Genomic DNA, 22,674 nt, shown 5'->3' on the forward strand with positions numbered 1-22,674 from the left:
GTTGTGGTTCAGTGGTAGAGCGTTTGCCTAGCATGGGTTTGATTCTCAGCAGCACATTAATAAATAAATAAAATAAAGATATTGTGTCCACCTACAGCTAAAAATATTTAAAATAAAGAGAATCTTTATTTTCTTTACCTATTATCTTGTTTACCATCATCCCATTAACCCCAGCACTGAGAACTTAGTGTAGTTGGACTTTGTAGAGTTCCCATCTCTGCACAGTTCCTATGAATGGAATCATATAGTATGTGGTCTGTTTTGACTGACTTCCCTAACAATGTTTTCAAGGTTCACATGTGTTGTATAATGTGCTGGTACTTCATTCCTTGTGATAGCCCAATAGGTTTTCATCATGTAGATATGCCCCCATTTGGTTTCCTGTCATCTGATATTTGGGTCATTTCTACTTTTTGGCTATGGTAAATAATGCTGCTATAAACATTTGTATACAAATTTATTTGAATATCTGTTTTCAATTTGAGTGTGTGCCTTACTGAAATTAAGGGAAATTCTCTATAGTTAATAATTTGAGAAACTGTGAGAAGATTTATCCAAGTGACTGCACCATTTTACATTTTTAGAACTACCACATGGGGGTTAGATGTTGTCTATACCTTTATTAATACTTTTGATTATGTGTTAGTACACTTGTGATTATCTGTCTTTTCGATTGATTGACATCCTGATAGCTACAAAACAGCATCACATTGTGGGTTCACTTGCATTTCTATGACGACTTACAAGTTCAGCATCTTTTTTATGCTTTATGTGGAGAAAACTCTGTTCATATCACTTATTTTTTCTTAATTGCTGAACTGTAAGAACTTTCATTAAGATATATCTTATAAGACACAGGATCAGTAAACATTTTCTCCCATTTTATGAATTGTCTTCTCATTTTCTTGATGGTGTCTCTTAAATCTTAAATGTGTTTGATTTTGATGAACTTCAAATGATTTATTTTTTTTTCTTTTGTTACTAGTGATTTGGGTGTCATATCTATGAGTTCTTTTGTCACATCAGAACTCAAGAGGATTTTCAACGGTGTTTTATAGTTCACTTTTGCCTTCGGGTCTTTGATCCATTTCCAGTTAATTTTTGTAAGGTTTAAAGTATGGTTCATATTTCATTCTTTTAAATGAGGCTGTTCAATTGTCTCAGCACCATTTTTTGAAATAACTATTCCTTCTTGAATTCTTAAAAAACAACTGATCATAGGTATGTGCTTTTATTCCTGGTCTCTCAATTCCTTCTCTATTATATGTTTTTCTTTGTGCTAGTTCCACACTGCATTGCTTTGCAGTAAGTTTTGAAACTGAGAAACATGAGTACTACTACTTTTTTATTTTCAAGATTGTTTTGGATATTCTAGGTCCCTTGCCTGCCGCTCTTATAATAAGGCAGCAAACTTTTTATTCTCCTACATGTGGAAAATCACTGTAGTATCCCTGGAATAATAGGTAGAGAAGAGATGAGTAATCAAATATAATAATTTTAAGGAACAGACATATTAATGTTTTATTTTCCTGAAGGCTAACATGGAAGAAGACCCTACAACAGGGAAGTGAGAAAGAAGAAAACCTGTGTTCTTGTTATAGAAGTTTATATTGGAGTTTACATCTCTCTGAGCTAGGAGGGACAGTGGAGAATGAGTAATCTTTGATCCAATATTGTACTTTTTTCTTCTGAATAATCATAAATTTTACTGAGGATATATTTTAAAAATTTCCTGTATGTTCTTAGAATAATTTCTGGATGTTATGACAATTTTTGAAAAATATTATTCAGTACTTTCTCTGAAAAGTGTGCCATGGAACTCCTAACACTTACCTGAGAGCTCACCTCTCTTTCTCTCTCTTTCTTCTACTTTAGACTCATTATTATATTATGACCACCTGGATAAACCAGTATAATCTTTCTATTTTCAGGTTAGGTGATTATTGTCCTCAGGTTATCCATAATCTTAAATTCACCTTTACCATGTAATCTAACATATTTGTAGGATCTGGGAATTAGGAAGCAGGCATCTTTGGGGAACATAATTCTACTTACCACAATCTAACACACCATATAATAGTTCTGATCTTTGTCTATATCCTCATAACATAATAGTCTCCCTTTCAGCTTTGGCTAATGCATGACTGAAAAGGTCAATAAGCATTAATAAAACATAAATTTCTCTCCTTGTGTTGAACCATTCAAGGTCCTGGCATACTTTTCTGCCTTTGTGTTAAGTGATATGGGTGGCAAGAAAATTTACATATCTCAAGGTCAAACATTACATATTTCAAGGTCAAGCATAAATAACTGTTACTTGTTCCAATAAACATTTAATTTTTAAAGACAAGACTGTGAGTCAACTCTAATAGCTAACCAAGACTGACATGCGGCTTATCAAAAAGCCCTTCAAGACTCATTCCTTACTGTTCTCAGCAATCCAAAGCTATTTACTCATAAATTACACCCAATTTCAACCAGTTTCCAGCTGGAAATACCCATCTTAAAGTCACATGTTGCAGGTCATAAAACTCTAAACATCCTCTCCTCACATTTGGAAAGGTTGTGGCATTATTCCTGCTCTGTCAAGGAGTGATTTGTGTCTCTCCCTTACTGCCAATCTACAATATTAAGCCTCACTTGATCATCCGATTTTTCTGATGACTATTTTGGGGGAACTGACAGTTGAAAATGGAATCAAGCAAATGATTATAGACAAGATATTGACTGTGGAAAGTATTAAATGCTAGAAACAAATGAACCATATTGTGAAAATGTAAACTCCTTATTTTGTATATTTGTGTGAACTGTCTGTTGAATAATGAAATTGGAAGAAAAGAATGATGCTCAAACTATAAAGCATTTGAAACGGGACAATTTGGCTTGTTGAAACATTAAGAAAAACAGATTTTTCTCAAATTGCTACTAATTTTTTTTCTCCTCTAGAAGTTTCTGTGGTTTAACTATTAGGATGGAAGTTATGTATGATTTGTTTTGTTTTGTTTACTTATTGAATTCCATTTTTCAAAACTATATTAACAAATAAAATATTTTTCTTTTCTCTTTTTTTTGCTATCATAAAGAGGTTAAATAGTTTTGAAAAGTTGAATAGTTCTGCAAAGGGTCTTACTAATAACTTAAATTTAATATTCCCTGAAGTAGTGTTACATGATTGCTGATAACTATACCAACATGAATATGCAGAATGTTAATTCTTAGACTTATTGAGCAGAAAGAGAACTGAAGCTCAGAAGTCCAGTGGTCTCTAATTCCAGGTGCAGATTGAAATTACCTGTTGGAGTTGCATGAATCACAATGGGCCTTCACTTCTCCATAATGCTTTTGAGACACTGAGCATTAAACAGTTCTAGATACAACCCCTTTTGCTATATTTTGGGAAATGTATTTTCCAAGAGATTATGTTTTTACCCCAGACCCACTCCTATGGTAGATGTGAATTATAACCCATGATTGTCAATGTGAGATCCTAAATTGATAAAGCATAAAAAGAAAACCGATGCTATAATGCACTCCTTGAGACATTTTATATTACAAATTACTCTTCCAAGTCATGATTACAGTATTAATGTAACTTATTAAATTCAAAGCATTCTGATTCCAGTATATTAGGGGTCAGGAAATTATCGTCTGTGAGTTGAATGCAGCCTGCTATATGCTTTTGTACAGTCTTTGAGTGGAGATTTCTTTTGCATTTTTAAATTGTTGGAGAAAATTCTTAAATTAATAAAATGTGTAATGTGTGCAAATTACATAGAAATTTTTCAGTGCCCATAAGTGAGGTTGAACAGAGCCATGTGCATTCATTTCTACATTATCTATGGGGTTTTCATGGCACAGTGGCAGAGTTGAGTAGTTATAATGCAGGCTGTATGGCCCACAAAATTAAACAAAAATTTTTATCTGGCCTGTTACTGACAAGTTTTGCTAACCTTTTCTTTCATGAAAGGGTTAAAAGCTCTGGATCTATGCAAATTAGTGGGTGTATGTCATTATGCAGCATATGGAGTGGTTCAATGCATTCTTGGCCAGGCTCCTTAGTATTCCTTTAATACCACTCATTATTCTGTTTGACTTTAATTGTGTTCTTGGGTTGATAACGTTAAAGATTAATGATGCACTTAGCCTAAATCAAGATTCACAGAGATGTGAAGATACAGCAGAGTAGAAGGCTTGTAGTTAAAGGCCTCCCTTTTTTTCCTCTAGAGAAATCCTGAGAATTTTAAGTGTAAGGAATTTAAGTAATTGTAGCGAATCTCTCCCAGAGGATGCATAGCCCTGCTATATTCTTGTCATACAGCTGACAGCACACCTATGCTCTACTACTTGGAAATATATGCTGAACTGATGTGCAATGTCAGTCATATTGCACTTCAGTAGATCTGCTTAAATGAGCAGTGGGCATATATAATATTTGCATAACTCTCTAGCTTAAAAAAATACCCTCAAAACTCTTGCCATAATGAGATGCTAGTGACTGTCACAAAGAGTTAAGTCTGTACCCAAATCAAGATATTATTTGGTAATAGATACAAACTATTGATGGGCTCTCAGTACAGATGTAGCTACTAAGCAATCAACATTTGTGGTGGTTAATGTGCCATGGGATAATGAGAAAACATTCCTGTTGATTATATGGACAGGAGTCAACCTGTTATCCATTAAGATTAAAACAATAATGGCAACAGCATTAGTAGTAACAGAGAGGGTAGAAGCAGTACCAACCAACATATAAACATATATTTAGCACTTTGTATTTTACACAGAACTCTTTGAGGTACTTTGAAGTTTTTAACTCACATAAATACAGCAATACTACAAAGTTGATACTATTATATTGTGCTAGATACATTGTACATTGTACTGTAAAGAGGAGAAAAATAAAGTACAGAGGAATTCAGCAACTTGGTCAGGATCACACAGCAAGGTATGGAAGAATTTGATTTTGACAGCTGGTAGTTTTTAAACCTGGCTGCAATTTTTTTCTAATATTTTTTAATGATTAATTAAATAAAATTTATACATAAGTTAAGTGAAAGAGCAGAATTTTCACAAAATCATGTTTTAGGAAAAAATAGTCAAGATCCTGAAGGACTGGAATATATGAACACACAGAGAAATATAGACGGATACATCATGTTGGCTTACTTAATTGGGGAAAAATAAGAATTCTATTTATTAATATTATAGGAGAATGGAACTGCCTAATAGGTTGTGATCACTACTGCATTTATTTTTAGTCATTTCATGATCCACAGTGTATAGTATACTATATAGTTGATGTTCCATGAAAGTTCCGTGAATCAATGAACCAATGTATGAAAACAGCTGTGTGGTTTTCGTATGTTCTTCCATATTGGGCAAAGTTCATGCTGACTAGGAAGATATGAGTCCCGCATTTGTTCCCTGTAGTGAGGACTGCCCCTCCATAGGTCTAGGGATTATAAAAGATTGCATTGCAAGTGGCTCTCAGAGTGCTTTAATCTTGTTCTGAGATTTTCCTGGATAACCATTAATGCTCCGCTTTTCTATGGGTGGGGGAAAGCATGAGCCTTACTTTTCATGGGTAGGGGTGGAAATACTTTACCAGTTTGTCTTTAGTGGGCCCATTCAGGGTGTTTAACACTTTCAAGAATCAGGCATTCATTACAGACTTATGGACTTATGAATTCTGAGACAGGAGGATCACAAGCTTAAGGCCACACTGGGTAATTTAGTGAGACCTGTATCAAAATAGAAAAAGGGCTGGGTAGGTAGCTCACTGATAGCCCACCCTTGGGTTCAATGCTCAGCACTATTTCTCCTCCACACAAATAATATTTTGTTGCATAGACTATTAAGAAATCTAGTTTTCTTGATTTTTTTTTGTGAGTCTGTTAGTAAATCCAGTTAGTTTTAATTAGTGAGTTTTATCTGAAATTTGTCTCAATATCCTGAACCACTTTTTCCATTTGTGTGTGGTCCTGGAAATGTATATACCCTGTGCCTTCTATATATCATAACTTGCATGCATCGTGTGTATTCTGTGAACATCATCACATTGTCTCTTTTTCTAAATATAAAAAGAATCAAATTGATATTTGCAAAGAACCGTATATGTATATGCTTGTGTGTATTACCTGAGAGTCAATATATGTAAACATATCAACCATCAACAGTATTTAAACCATCAACATATTTAAGATATTAGACCCAACACTGTCCAAAGTCTTTTTGTGTCCCTTTATTTTGTGGTAAGAACACTTAACTGGAGATTGATGTCCTTAACAAATTCTGGAGTGCACAACACTCTGTTGTTAATGGTAGGCATTAAATTTTGCAGCAAATCTGTAGAATTAATTCATTTTGTAGTTCCTTTCCCAGCTAGGACTGTGTTTTTCCCGAGGCTCCAAATACTTGTTGAAATCTGCAATAACCTCCTCAGCTGTCTTTTTGTTTGTTCTATTGTTCTCATAAAAACGCCCACTGTAAAAGCATCACACAAAATAATTTTGCCACATTAAAAATTCACTGTGCTTAACCAACATCTGATGAACACAAATGAAACATTTTTAACAAAATACAAGCAAAATAAGTCCAACAAGTTTTTATATATATGTGTGTATATATACATACATTTATATATATATATATATATGTACATATATACATACATTTATATATACATATATATAAATTGTATATATAAAAATGTATGCATATATACATTTATATGTAGCATGTATATATAAATATATATGCATATACATATATAAATGCAATTGTGCTTTTAATTTCAAAATAATTGTTTATAATTTTAATTTGTGCCTTTTTTCTCTCTCTCTTACTCGATTATCCTTGCTATCAGTTTATCCTTTTTATTGATGTTTTATTCCAAGGATGTGATTTACTTTCTTGGATGTTCAATGTGAGCTTGGGAAGAAGTTGTACTCTCCTGCTGTTGGATCACTTTTGATAGACAATTTTGCTACAGTGGAATTCTAAAGTATTTTTTTTTTCCTTTCAACACTTTAAAGATTTTCTCTTCTTGATTATGTGCTATCTGAAGACCAATACAATACCTATCTTCATTTTTCTATATGTATTTTTGTTTTCTACCTCTTTCAAGGAATTTTAGTTTTGTTTCTGCACAGTTTGTATATGCTATACTTGGATATATATATATATATATATATATATATATATATATATATATATATATATATATATACATATTTTTTTCTTGTTATATTTATACATCTGCTTGATATTCTCTGAGTAGCCTGTATCTATAGATTGATGTTTGCCATTAACTTTGGAAAATTCTCTGCCATTGCTAGTTCAAGTATTTCTTCTCTATCTTTTTAATCCTTGTAATATTCCTGTAACATATCTTTACTTGGCCCAGTAAGTTTGGGGCTTGAATGCTTTCAAAAAGCTTTATGCTTTTTATAGTTGTATAGTATTTTTTCATTATTCTGTAGTTTTTAAACATCTTGGTTTTTTTTTCCATTTGAAAAGTTTCTATTGATGCATCTATGAGTTTACTGAAATTTTCTTGGCTGTCTGTAGTTAAATAAAGACATTATGGACCATTCTTTGTTTCTTTGATGGTGTTTTTGATTTCTAGTATTTCGTTTGATTCTTTCTTAGAGTTTCTATCTCTGTGTTTACATTGCTCATCTCATCTGGTATTTTGTTACCCTTTCCATTAAAATTTTTTAGCATATTTATCATAGTTATGTTAAATATCTCTTGGGATAATTTATTTTATTTTATTTATTTACATTTTTTGCTACCAAATACTGAACCCAGGGGTACTTAGCCACAGAGCCATATCCCCAGCCCTTTTTAATTTTTTTTTTAATTTGTGACTGGGGTTCACTAAGTTGCTTAGGGCCTCAGTAAATTGCTGAGGATGGCTATAAACTTGTTTTCCTCCTGCCTCAGCCTCCTGAGTTGCTGGGATTATAGGTGTACACCAATGTGTCTGGCTGGTCTGACAATTTTAAAATATTTACCATATTTGGGTCTAATTGTTTACTTTGGCTCTTCAGCCTATTTTTCTTGCCTTTTAACATGCCTTGCAAGTTTTGGTTGAAAGCATAATAATGTGTCTTGTAATAGGAAGTGAGGTAAGCTGGGTTTTAGTGTTGGGTTTTTGTCTGGCTAGGAAATTAGATTCTGTTTAATGTTTTCTGTAGAGATAGATGCCCATGACATGGATTCCTCTGGTGTGTTTATGCTTTTATCCCCCGTTGGCTTTTTATTTTTCTGTAATCTCCTCCTAAAATGGAATCTGTATCTTCTATTTCTCTCAATTGCAACTTAACTGTCATTATACCGGAGACACGTTGATGTGAAATAAGCTTTTAAACATAGGTTATATTCTATAACCTCATAATTACATCTCTATTATTTTAGAGACCACAATCTTGGTCTGTGGCTTTAAAAGTTTCTTGTCCTTATTAAAAAACAAACAAATAAACCTACGTGAAACAGGAAGCCTGCCTTTACTCCTGATGTCTGATTGCTCTTGCTGTGGTCAGAAAAGACCAGGCTGTTTTCCTTAAGGGAAGGATGGACTCAGTAAAAACAGAGCACCTGGGTGTACATCTAGATGATTTCTCTTCTACCTGCTCAAAGGGTAAGCAGGTTTCCCCTGATTTTCATGTGTGACATAGCAGGTCTCCTGGAGGTAAAACTCAGGAGAGGGTTGGGTTCCCTTTAGATTGGACCCCTAGGAGTTCTTTACTCTAGTTCACATTGAGCAATTTGCTAATTATGATTTGAATGTTCCTACCAGTGACTGCTGCAAGGACTTCTGTTTCCAGTAATCTGTGATTCTCTGTATTTTCATCTCTCCTGTGTTTTAGAGTGTCGGGTTGCCCCATGACCTCAATTTTCTGCTGGATCGAAGGAGACTTGTAGATTTTCAGTTGAGTTTTCATTTGCCATCAGGACAGAAGTCATCTCTGGTTTGTTACTTGTGGGAGCCCGAGCCACTGATCTTTTGCTTTTCCATCAGCAATGGTGGACTTATGGGTACACATGTTCACTCAGCAGGTCTAGAAAATGCTCTTGATTTCTAGGTCTAAGTTGGTGTTTAAAAAAATTAACGATTAAATTGTTAAATTATTTCAAATGTCTTCCAAGTCATTTTCACACTGCTTCAAATTGAATGTGTTTATTTTACTTTTAGTGGACCTGCCATATCTTTTGCATGATCACTTTTTTTCCCCCTGTTCAATTCAGCACAATACAAACCAACCTCATTTTATGACCTCAGAGTAGTTATGGAAATTGTCTTATTACCAAAAATATTTTCCTTCCCTGAAAGTATGTCAGGTATGTAGTTTGTATCTTCATTATGAGTCAACACATGCTTTAATCTTAGCCTAGCTGGAAAGCCATAGCTGTGAAATAATAGAGAACTGAGCCTAAAATATAGTTCTATGAAAAAGGCAAATTAAGGTTTTATTCTTTTTCTAAATAAAAGTGTTAAACACATAACTCTTATTCCTGTGGGTGTATTTTTTTTTAAAAAGCATAGTACAAAATATCTTTGCAAGCTGGTAAACCTCTACCAAAAATGATGAGCTAATGGTCTGGAAGATTTATAAAGAACTGCATCCAAATCATTTTCTGTTAAGAGGGTCCTGAAAGTCCAGCACTGAACATTTTCAAGAGAATTGATAAACACAATACATGCAAGTCTTCACTGACTGAAGTTTCATTGTTGAGCTCAAATTGCTTCATTTTCTTAGTCTCTTTCACTGAGTAGGTAAGAATATGTATTAATACATAAAGTAAAGATAATTTTGAACTTTCAAAGAGACAAATATTCAAATTTTTTTCTCATAAAGAGACAAATTGGATTTCTACTACTTTTTTTTTTGTGATGAGCCTCATCCACTACTATCCAAATTATTCTCATAATATTTTTCAATCCTTTGGCCTAAAGCAGAACACATTTCTCTTTCATGATTTATTCACACAACAGGTATCTATTGAGCACTGTGAAGTAGTGACTGAGCAGTGGACATATTAAATATAAATTCCTATTTTCCTGGACCTCACATTTTTGGAGATCATAAGCACCAAAAACATACATTATCTTAGGTAGAAATAAGCACACACACAGAAGGAGCAAGGAAGTGTGTTTTTGCCTGGATGCACCTGTGTGAGTTGGACTTAGAAATGCAAATGGGCCCCCTCTGAAAGTCCTTGCTGAGAAGGTGGCTTTCAGTGGCTACTATGGGGCCCTATGCATGTATGGAGAAGGATTCCCAGGCAAAAGAAGAGTAAGAGCTAATTCCTCACAGAAGGTAATTTTATTTATTTGATTTCATGGCAGTCCCTGAACCATTTAATGATCTGCTAGCATACCGTTTAGTGCTTACTCTTTGTTGTTGTTATTAAAAAGTCCCATTGTCTATGCTTCATGCATAAAATAATTTATACAAACTTTGATGACCCTGTGGCCTTTCTTCTAATAGCATTCTGTGCTTTGAATTCCTCATCTTTTTCACATTGCCAAGGATCATACTAAATAATCCCTTGTTCCTATGCAAGAAAATCTGAAATGAATGAAATGATCATTTATATTTCTAGAACTTTTTCTTCCCCAAAAGAACAGTTCTGACATGATTAAAAATTCTGTTGCCTCTTCATGTTTCTTTTGTATTAACTCTATTCATTTTCTATCTCTTTCATTCTCCTTGTTTATCCTATCTTTTCATCTTCAAAAGAGGCACTCAATTACAGATTCTTAGAAATTTCAGGATTCTCTTTTTATTTCAGGCAAGGCTAGGGAAAAAACTTGGATGTTGGGCATTTGACAAGGAGTGCTACTTTTATTTAACCTTTGTTCTTCAATAGCTCTCTTGTTTGGTATCTAGCGGTAGAACTCAAATGACTAACTGCTGAATTTTAGCAAATCTCTGCTAACTGTCATCATTATGTCATTTTCCTCTAAAAGTCAAAGTGATAAAAATCAGTGAAGCATAGATAAATGGCATTAGAGACTGCCTCTCCTTGAACAGTATAAATCTCTCTCAAGGTTTTAGTTGCTAGTTGTAAATCTTATTAACCGGTAATACCTGTTATGAATAGAATGCATATATAATTTACCATTCAAATTGTGAGTTTTGTGAGTGAGCATGGATACTCTTAAATTCAGCATGAACAATAGGTATGAAGCAGAACTATACAAAGGAAACAGAATTTATGTTTAATTCTATGTTGTATTGATAAGGAAGTATCATATAGTTGCTAACAGATTCTAGAATCACAGAGAACTGTGTTAAAAGTACAGTGTTCAAAACACAAATGAAGCAACTTGGGGAAAGTTATCTAACTTCTATAAACTTCATTCCCATATATGTATGGTGTAGTTATCAATTTCATTAATCAAAGTGTTGCTATAAAGATTCATTGAGGCCATATGTATAAATCGACCTCTTTAAGAGTTATGTATATAATACACCCAAATGTTAAAAAAAAACATAGGATTACTGAGTCTTTCTATATTTAAAATAACAACAGATTTTATTAAAATGAATTTTTAAAATTTAGCAAAGGAGACAATCAATAATGTGAAGAGAGAGCCTACAGAATGAAGGAAAATCATTGCCACATATACCTCAGATAGAGCATTAATCTCCAGGATATATAAAGAACTCAAAAACCTCAACACCAAAACAAAACAAAACAAAAATCCCCTCAAATAACCTGATAAATAAATGGGTTAAGGAACTGAACAGACATTTCACAGAAGAAGAAATACAATCAATCAACAAATATATGAAAAAATGTTCAACATCTCTAATAATTAGAGAAATGCAAATCAAATCTACTCTAAGATTTTATCTCATTTTAGTTAAAATGGCAATTATCAAGAATACAAACATTAGTAAATTTTACTGAGGATATGTGGAAAAAGATATACTCATACATTGCTGGAGGGACTGCAAATTGTTGCACCATTATGGAAAGCAGAATGGAGATTTCTCAGAAAATTGTGAATGGAAACACCATTTGACCCAGCTTTCCCACTCCTTGGTTTATACTCACAGGACTGAAAATCAGCATTCTATAGTGACACAGCTATATCAATATTTGTAGCAGCTCAACTCACTATAGCCAAACTATGGAACCAACCTAGATGCTGCCCTTCAATAGATAAATAGATAAAGAAACTGTGGTTTATATACACAATTGAATATTATTCAGCCTTAAATAAGAATGAAATGATGGCATTTGCAGATAAATGTATGGAACTGAGAACATCCTAATAAGGGAAATAAGCCAAAGTCAATCCCAAAGAACCAAAGGCCAAATGTTTTCTCTGATATGCAGATGCTAATTCAGAATAAGGGGTGGGGGCTGGGGAGAAATAGAGATACTTTGGATTAGAAAGAGGGGTGTGAAGGGAGGGGAATCGGGTAGGGGAGTAGGAAGGAAAGTAGAATGAATTGGACATTATTACTCTGTGTACATGTACGATTACATGATCAGTGTGTTTTACATCACGTACAATCAGAAGAATGAGAAGTTATACTCCATTTATATATGATGGGTCAAAATGCATTCTACTGTTATGTATAACTAGTTAGAACAAAATTAAAAATGTAAGAAAATCATATAGATGAAATTCATTGTGTCTATAAACATGATAATAATTTATTTTGATTTCTTGATTTGCAAATAAATGACTAGATAGCAGAGTTAGCAACAATACTGAGAAAATCTTAATGGACATGGTTTAAAATGCTTAATCATTTCAATGACTATGAGCATAAAGCCACTGATATGTGGAAACTGAAATACATGTTTAGAAGTCTATCGAATATGTGATTGTCAAGCAGATATTTTAATTAAGGAAATTTAATATCTTTTGTGGTGTGTGTTTGTGTGTGTGTGTGTGTTGTATGTGTATGCGTGCATGTGTTACTGAGAATAGAACCCAGGGCCTCATGCATGCTAAATATATGTTTTACCTCTGACCTATACTCCCAGCCCTCTGTTTTGTTTCCTAAATTTTAGGATACACAGATTCTCATTATGAGTAGGCGTGAAAACATCTGTATAGAAAATTTTAAAATAGAAAATTAAATATTTTAAAGACTTTTAAAAAATGTGACTTCTGCTTACCATGAAGATGGTGTAATACAAAATATGGATTTCCCAAATTTTAAATAACAGAAAACCAGACAAAATATATACAATAACTTTTTGTATATATTGTATTTTGCATATATTGTATTTTGTTTTTGTATTTAACAACAAGAAAATGGTAGTATAGGAAAATAATTTCCAAATAAAGAAAACAAATGAGATAAGCAGCTTCATTGCCTCAGCTTATTGCTTTGATAAGAGTTTCCATATGTAAATGTGGAATGAGGGAGCAGGTAGATAGTGGTCTTGCTGACTCAAGGAGATAGTTTAAAGTGAAAAAGACCAAGATAATTAGAATCTACAGGGTAAAATGTTAGAAAGGACAGAATTGACAGAGTGAGCACTTCTTTGAGGCAAACTCTTGTTTATGTCTGAATACTGATCTTTTCTTGTATCAAAAAAATGTATGAGGTTATGGGAAGAAGTATTAGAAAAGAGTAAGTGGAATTATCCTTACAGCTCACTCAGGTATGGAGAAAGTGTGTATGACAACCAGCCAAAGTAGAAATATCTTCTAATACACAAAGAAAGGTGGACAGAAAATTATTTCAAAATAGTGGCTTATTTTATGAAATTTAATAAAACACAAACATGAAAATTTCAAAAATTAACAGAATCACAAAAAAGGAACATAAGGAAACTATATCAAGGTATATGAAAATAAAATTTCTGGAAATCATGATAAAGGTATTACCTTTAAACACAAAAACAGAGAAAAATAAACAATGGAACAAAAGTAAGAATATTGGAAATATTCTCATCAACTCCATGCAAACCAGAAGATAGTAAAGCAATATTTTTAGAAGTGAATAAATATAGCTATCAAACTAAGGTATAATGTATAAAATATATTTCAGAAAAGAAGACATGATTAAAGACCTTTCTGAGAAAAATTCTTGAGATAATTCATTCATTACCAGTAGACCTGTACTAAAGGTAATATTAAGTTCTTAACACAGACAAAAAGTAGCCCTGGAAAGTAATTCAGATGTGCATAAGAAATAAAGAGCACTAAAAGTCTATAGATATAATATTTCCTGATTTTAAGCCATTTTTAGAAGATAAATTATCATGTAAATTAAAAATAATAATGTTGGGGTGTTTATAGCCTCTAAATGCATAAAATTTGGAAAAATAACAGGAAAAAAGCAAAGGGGAAAGAAGCAGAAATAAGACAATGATTTTAAAAAAACACAAACTGATATCAATGAAATAGACAACAGAGAAACAATAGGTGAAGTTAATAAAAACAAAAGGTAAACATTTTTAAACTGAACACAGTTCCTGAACCTATAGCCAGAGCATTAGGAAAAATCAAGAAAATACATCTTTAATATATATAAAATATTATCATTTTAACATGTAATGAATTTATTACATGTACTACTAAAGTACATTTTTCCCCTTTTTATTGGTGCATTATAATTAGACATAACTGTGGGATTTGTTATAAAAAACTCATATGTGCACACAATAAAACAGTATAATTTTACCAATTTCAATACCCAGTACCTCCTCTTTCCCTCCTCTCTCTCCCTCTGATCCCCTTCTTCTATTCTACTACTCTCTCTTTTATCTTCAATTCCTTCTATTTGGTTATGCATGACAGTAGAATGCACTTTGACACATTGTACACAAATGGAGCAAAACTTCTCATTCCTCTGGCTGTACATGGTGTAGAATCATGCCAGTAGTGTAATCATACATAGTTACAGGGCACTAATATTTGTCTCATTCTACTATTCTTCCCATCCCTGCAGCTCCCCTCATTCACCCCTTCTGCACAATCCAAAGTTCCTTCATTCTTTCCAACCAGCCCCCGACTATGGATCAGTGATCCTATTATTAAGTGTATTGAATGCTTACTTCAATATCTCCACAAGGAAAAATTTAATCTGGTATGGACTTACTGGTGAATTCTATTAAATACCTATGGAATATATAATTTCAATTACAAATAAATTCTTTGAGAAATTAAAAGAGGACACTTTTTATATGTAAATCAATATACTTGAGAAAGACAGAGACAGAGATGAGAGAGGTGGGGAGAAAGAGATAGAGATAGATAGATAGATAGATAGATAGATAGATAGATAGAGAAGACATACATGGAATTTAAAACAAGTTGTACTAACATTTGAAAATTAAATAATGTCATTCATCATATTAATACATTAAGAAAGAAAATTAACCTCTTATTTAAAATGCAAGAAAATCTTTTGATAGCATCAAAATCCATTAATAATAAAGCTCTCAGAACACAAAAAATGTAAAGGAAAATTCTCAACCTGAAAAAGAAAACTACTAAATTTCCATAGTTAATATACATACTATTGAAAGACCGAATGTTTTCATCTAATTTCTTTTTTACCACTTGTATTCAACATTGTGCTAAAGAAAGACAATAGAAGTGAAATAAGGCAAGAAGAAAAATAAAAGAATACATATTGAGGAGAAAAAAATTAAAATGATAGTATTTGCAGAAAACATGATCATATATACAATACAAAAAAATCGAAGCCAAAAAAACTAGCAGAAATTTTATGTGTATTAGATGTGCCATGATTTACTACCATATCATTACACATATGTGTATTTTATTTCTATATACTTAGAAAAAAATGGAAATTAAAATTTTAAATTACCATTTTCAATTTTAACAAAATATGTGAAAATATTAGAGGTAAACTTAACAGAAATATTACAAAACATATAAATGGGAACTTGTAAAACATTACTGAAAAAATTAAAGAAAACCTGAATAAACATAGAATCATGGAATGCATAAGTATTATAAGACCAAATGTCAGTAAGATGTTAGTTCTCCCAAAATTAATCTCTATATTCTAAATGAGATAAAGAAAGAAAAAAAAGTGATAAGAAAAAAGTGATGAATTAGACTTTTTAACAAAGTTTTTTTTTTTTTTTTTCTCTTCATAAGACAGTGTGAAACAAATGAAAAAAATCACAGACTGGGAAATACATTTGCAGATAATTTTCTCAAAATTAATTAATATTATAGTATAGGGGAATGGTGGAAAACACACAGAAAAAATGATGATAAAGTAGGAAAAAACTTAAACAGGCATTTGACCACATAATAAAATGGAATAATAATAAGCACATTGAAAATATTTTCCATCATTAGTTGCTAGGAAAAAGCAAATTAAAACCACAATGATTTAAAATTACATATGTATTATAATGCTTAATTCTTATAGACTGGCATGGTAATGAATTAACTAGAATGGCAAAATGTTTCAGTCACTTTGCAAACTGTTAGTTTCTTATAAAATCAAACATACCTAACATGTGATCCAGGAATTCTACTACTATATACCACAGAAAATTAAAATCTATATTTTCACAGAACTTATTAAACCAAAATGCTCACATCAGCTTGTTCATCACAAGTCAAGGAAGAAAAACCCAATGAGAGGATCAATAACTTATAGTATATCAACCCGCCATGATTTGAATGTGGGTTGATATACTACAAGTTATTGACAAGCTAAATTCATATGTTGAAATCCTAGGCTCCACTCTAATGATATTAGGAACATAGAGTCTTTGGGAGGTGATTCAGCCTTGGGGTGGAACTCTCATGAGTGAAATTGGTGTCCTTATAAATGACTCACTGACATATCTTTGCTTCTTCAGCTATGTGAATTTATAGTGAACAGCAGACATCAAATCTCTAGGCAACTAATGTTGGACTTCCCAGTCTCCAGAACTATAGGAAATAAATTTCTAATCTTGTCAAGCATCCCTGCCCCCGCCCTAGTTAATGGGATGTTGTTGCAGGAGCATCAATGGACTATGATACAATCCAAAGGAATATTCTATCATTAACAGAAATAATAAAATGAACAACACAGATGCATTTCAGAAGCCTTATATGAAATGAAAGAATCCAAACTCAAATGGCTGTATATCATGTGATTTGCTTTACATAAAACTACTTTTAAAAAACGAAACTATTACTTTAAAGAAGATTAGAGTCCTCCAGTTTCCAAGAGGAGGGGAGAAGGGACAACAAAGAGGAAAGAAATGGCATATTTCAAATAATTTGCTAGTGTTACTAACTTTACACATGTTGAATTTTATCATGAAAATTGCTGAATTTTAGTGTGTTAAACTATGCCTCAATAAGTAGATTTTTAAATTTGAGTAAAAGTAATATTAAATATTTGGATTATTTAATAATGACAAAAGTCATAATAAAATGCATAAGTAAATGTAGATAGAAAATTAATCATGCCAAACATTTTATAATTATAAACTAGAATTTCTTAATGAGAACTTGAAAGCTAATTTATAATCATGAAAATATGAAAATGTTGACTATTCAAATACGCTGTAAAACTAAGAAATAGCACTGATGTTGACCCAAATAAAATCATCAGAATCAAAGTCATCAATTCTCAAATTATAACTGAAAATAATTTAAAATGAAGAAAGACGCCTAAGTACAAAAGAATTATTAATGAAAAAGTTCTCAAATTGAATGTGATCATGATTTAGCTAAAGAGAATGTATGGGTTTTAATGTGCATTATTAATTTTAAATGAAAATAGATGCACCGAGAATAATATGTCACAGTACTATTTATGAAAGTGCTGTCAAAATTTTTGTCATTTTGACAGATCATTTGAAAAGATAGGCAAAAACATGTCAAAATTTGTCTAAAAACTCTTTGCCACCTGGATCACATGAAAACAAGTAGTGAAAGTTTCAAAAGATTGAAGATTATATTTTCATATAATTATTAAAGTAATACACAATAATAAATTACAAGTAAATTGGAGGCCATTAGTAAAAGCATATTAATGTTGTCCTTTAATGTAAAAGTGCCTAAATATATCTTTAATTATTGAAAATTTTCTACCTGAAATTTGAAAAATGCAAACTTGTGGAAATGGTGGAATTGAATATTGAATGCTCAGGCAATGTGTATATGGAACAGCCAGGATTGAAGCTTTCTGTGTTTGTCTGAGTCTGTCCGATTCTGCATCAGTTGCTGGTAACCTCTATATTACTTCAATCAGCTTTCAGGAATGGCCTTTTGGACCTGCTTGGCCAAGTCAAGCAAAATTTCAAGGTGAACTCTTAAAGAATTGAATTTTCTAATCAGTGTCTATTATATTTGAGAGGTGATGGAAATGCATATGTTTTTTTCCAAAATATATTCTTTTTTCATATCTATGTAGTTTCAATATGATTTTTTTCACAATAATTTTCACATTTGACTTTTCCCCAAAAAAAGTTTATTAAAAATAAGCTCAGAGTTTCACTCCAAATCCACTGTTCTTATACTGCCTGAACCCACAATAAATACCTAACAATTTCTAGGACTGAAATATTAATATTAGAAGACAATTTAACTGACATAATTAAGAATTCAAAATCTTGTGTTCTAGATGTAAATGGAATTTAGACAATTAATAAACAGAAACTTAAAAGTCCACTTCCCTCCATCAAAGATATTTATTTCAAATTCACTATTCCTAAAATTTTCACATTTATTATTCTTCCAATATTTATTCCTTCATTTTTGTTTTCCTTAACTAGATCTCACTTGTCCATTTCTAATATTCCCCCGCCCTCTAAATTTCAGATTCCAGAGAGGAGCTATTGTTTTATATCATTGCTTTATTCTTGTTTTTCTAAAACAATGTTTTTAGTTGTAGATGGACAAATTACCTTTATTTATTTTTATGTGGTATGAAGTATCCAACCTAATGCCTAACCATGTGCTAGCAAGTGCTTTACAACTGAGTCCCAAACTCAACCCCATTGTTTTATTTTAATGCCTTGAACCATTATTAATCACACAATAGGGGTTAATTAATGCATATTGACACATGAATAAATATGCTTACTAATTATTAGATCAATGTTAAAAGTTTAAACACTGATAAACATTGAGAAAACATAGTCCATACATTCATGTTTGAAAATTTATTATTGAATAAGAGAAAAATGCTGCAAAATCTAAGTTTTAATTGTCAACATCAACCAGTATCATTAAAAAAACTAGTGAAGAGATGGGTGAGTTTTTCAATGGTTATAGCTTTACATCATATTTAGAATTGTATTCAAAGCAACTAATTTAATAAATTTTATCTAGACTTGTTGGTTTGCCACTCATTAATATGGCTGTTTTGGTCACTGAAATACTGATTATTGTATTGATTTGGATATTTAATGAAGATGACATAATGAGCTAATATGTTCATTTGAAATGACCATTACTAAGTGAAAATTAAATAGTTGCTTATGTGTTTAGAGAAACAATTAGAAAATATACTGACATATGAGTAGGTTTATTTCCATTAGGAAAAAGATTATAGTCCACTCTGAGGAAGATATTTTAGTGAGCAATTAGTTTTAAGCACTGTATATTGAAGTTGTAGTTCTTATTTAAAACATCAGAACCTCTCTATGAAATGTAATAGAGTCTTCATTTAACGACATATTTACACATTTCTAAAGAAAGTGGCAACAAACCAATCCACAGTATTGAAATGCAGCAAAGGTGAGGTTATTGGAAGGGACTCAGAGGAACTAGATTAACCGTTATGAAGAAGGTGAGAAAGTGATAATAAACCTTTTAATCCTGTAGAATACAAGAAGATTTCCTATCTACCAGAGGTGAGAGCATGTCTGACTGGGTCACTAATAGCAGCAAAATCATGGAAGAATGTGAGAATTAGCCAGTATAAGTATCGTTTTTCAGGAACTAGAAACTGAACTATTTAATATGATCTCTCAGTTAATTCATTTTAAGTGTGCCAGTGTAAGCATGTTTTGTAGTAGATTATCTAATTACAAAATTTATTCAAAATTATAAAAATTGTTCTCAGACATGCAAAAAGATCTTATTTATTTATTTTTTACTTGTAAAACCAAATTTCAATCAGTTCCTGTGGTCAAGCTTACTTCAGGATCAAGGAATGAGACATTTCAATGTGCTTATAAGTTACACAGATATTCCAGTGCTCTTGTGGAATTTCTTTGTTTAAGAAGGCTCAATTTGCTTTTGTTTAAGTAGATTTAATGTTGACTTGTTGTTTGACCAATCTTTGTGTTTTGGAGGGAAAGCGGACAGATATTCAGTCTCCAAAATAGAGGGAAAAAAAGTTTCTAAAATGCTCAGACATGTCACCAGACAAACATCAGTGACTTAGAAGGAATATCTGACTCATTAAGTTGAAAGACATCTGATTTTCCACAATAAATTACATTAGTGTCAACTTCTCTCTTTCTATTTTAAAAGAGATATAGCAGGTTTCAATCAAAATCCATCATTTTGCCTCTTCTTATTTAAAAATGTTACTCAGCAATATAACTGGATTTAGGCTGGATTCATGGGTGCCCTCATTGTGTGTACAACAAAAGTGACACTTAGCAAGAAAGTGAACAAAAAGAAAACATTACATCAACGTTGCCACAATGGTTTTGTTTTAAATATTTCTAAAATCAGACCATATATGAAAATCACTTACAGTTGGAGAAAAGACTTACATAAAAGGCAAAACTTAAAAACTTTTAGAGAGAAAATATCCTCATAACTTTTAAAGAAAAATGAATTTCTTGCACGAGATTTTAAAAGTTTCAACAGTAAAGAATTAGGTACAAATGTAACTACTAATGCAATACTCCCATAAAATCAGTGAAAAGACAAAGCTTTGGCTTTGAGTGGAAATATATATATATATATATATATACAAATATAAAATAAATACAAGCATCTGTAATTAATGTCCCATATATAGAACTCCAAGAAAGCAATAAGGAATGAAGAATTCAGAACGATGAGCAAAAGGTATGAATTAAATATTCACAGAATGGGAAACCAAAATGGCCAAGAAACATAATAACTTGCATTGTCCTCAATATTAATGAGGAAATGCAACAATAGAAGATTTTATTGGATTAGACAAACATTGGCTCAAGTACATTGCAGCATATGCTACTATAAGTATTACACATTTTACATCTATGTTGGATAGTTGATTGAGCATTATGTAACAAAGCAAAATAGCCAGTTCCTTATGACAAAGCTATTTTGCTTTTAGATCTGCATCCAGGAATATTATTGTTCTTCAGAAGGTTTTTGCTAGGTTGTAATTTTTAGTGATTGTAAATTTTAAACTGTAAATATTAGGAAAGAACTTAATTACCATTTATGGGAAAATATATTTGTAAGTAATGATCAATTTAAATAATGGAACAATTATTATAATGAACATTAGTGAAATACTATAAGAGTTAGAATGGCTAAATTTCATAAACAATCCTTACCATAATTGTGATACATTGTGGGGGGAATGTTCAAAACATGTAAATGTATCATAAACTGCATATGGGCACAGCCAGATGTTGTCCATGCCAGCTTGTAAGTAATTATTAAGAAGATAAGGAATTGTATCCCTAGCTGGAGGGAAGTGAGCAGAGTAAGAGGAATACACAGGAAGCTATAACTGTATTGGTAAATTTAATCTACTAAACCTGAAGGTAAGTGTATGTGTTCAATTTACTAATATTCTCATCAGCTGTTATTAAAATTTCTAGTATTTTAAAAAATAAAGTATTTTAGAGCATTTTTAATATCACAGGAAAATTAAGCAGAAGGTCGAGAGAGTTCCTATGTGGCCTCTGGTCTCCTGTGCACAGCATTGCTCATTATCAGCATCCCCCAGAAGAGTGGTACCTTTGTTACAACTGATCAACCCACATTGATACATCATTATAAGCAAAGCCCTGTTTCCATTAGAGTTTATTCTTGGTGGTACATATTATCTTGTTTGGACCAATATATATAGTGACATGTATCTGCCTTCGTGGTATCATAGAGTAGTTTCTCTAAAAATTCCTATAATTCACCTGTCCAGCTCTTCCTTCCTCCTAACTCCTGGAAGGTAGTGATATTTTTTACTGTTTCTATAGTTCAAATTTACCTCTTTCACTTAGTAATAAACATTTAGGTTCCCTCCATATCTTGCCATGGTTTGATAGATCATTTCATTTTAGCATTGAACAATATTTCATTTTATGATGGTACAAGTTTCTTTATTCATTTGCATATTGAAGGATATCTTAGTTGCTTCCAAGTTTTGACAACTATATAAAGTTTCTATAAATAACCACGTGCAGGTTTTGTGTATTTTTTCCCTAACTTCCTTGGGTAAATTTAAAGGAGCACATTTGCTGGATCTCATAGGAAGAGTCTGTTCATTTTATTAAAAAATACCAAACTGTCTTTCAAGGTGGTTGCTCCATTTTGTATTCCCATCAGCAACGAATGAGAGTTCTTGTTGCTACATGAGCTTGTCAGTATTTGGTATTCTCATTTTTCTGAATTTTGACTATCTTATAGTCAAACAAGATACAGTGGTATCTTGTTATTTTAATTTGCATATGATGTATGATATAAAACATCACTCCATATGTTTTCAATGTATGGTTTTACATTCCTTTAGGTTTGTCTAAAAG

This window comes from Marmota monax, unplaced genomic scaffold, assembly GCF_021218885.2.
Source record: "Marmota monax isolate L192 unplaced genomic scaffold, Marmota_monax_Labrador192_F-V1.1 WCK01_AAM20220418_F8-fsc00016, whole genome shotgun sequence".
Lineage (NCBI taxonomy): Eukaryota > Metazoa > Chordata > Mammalia > Rodentia > Sciuridae > Marmota > Marmota monax.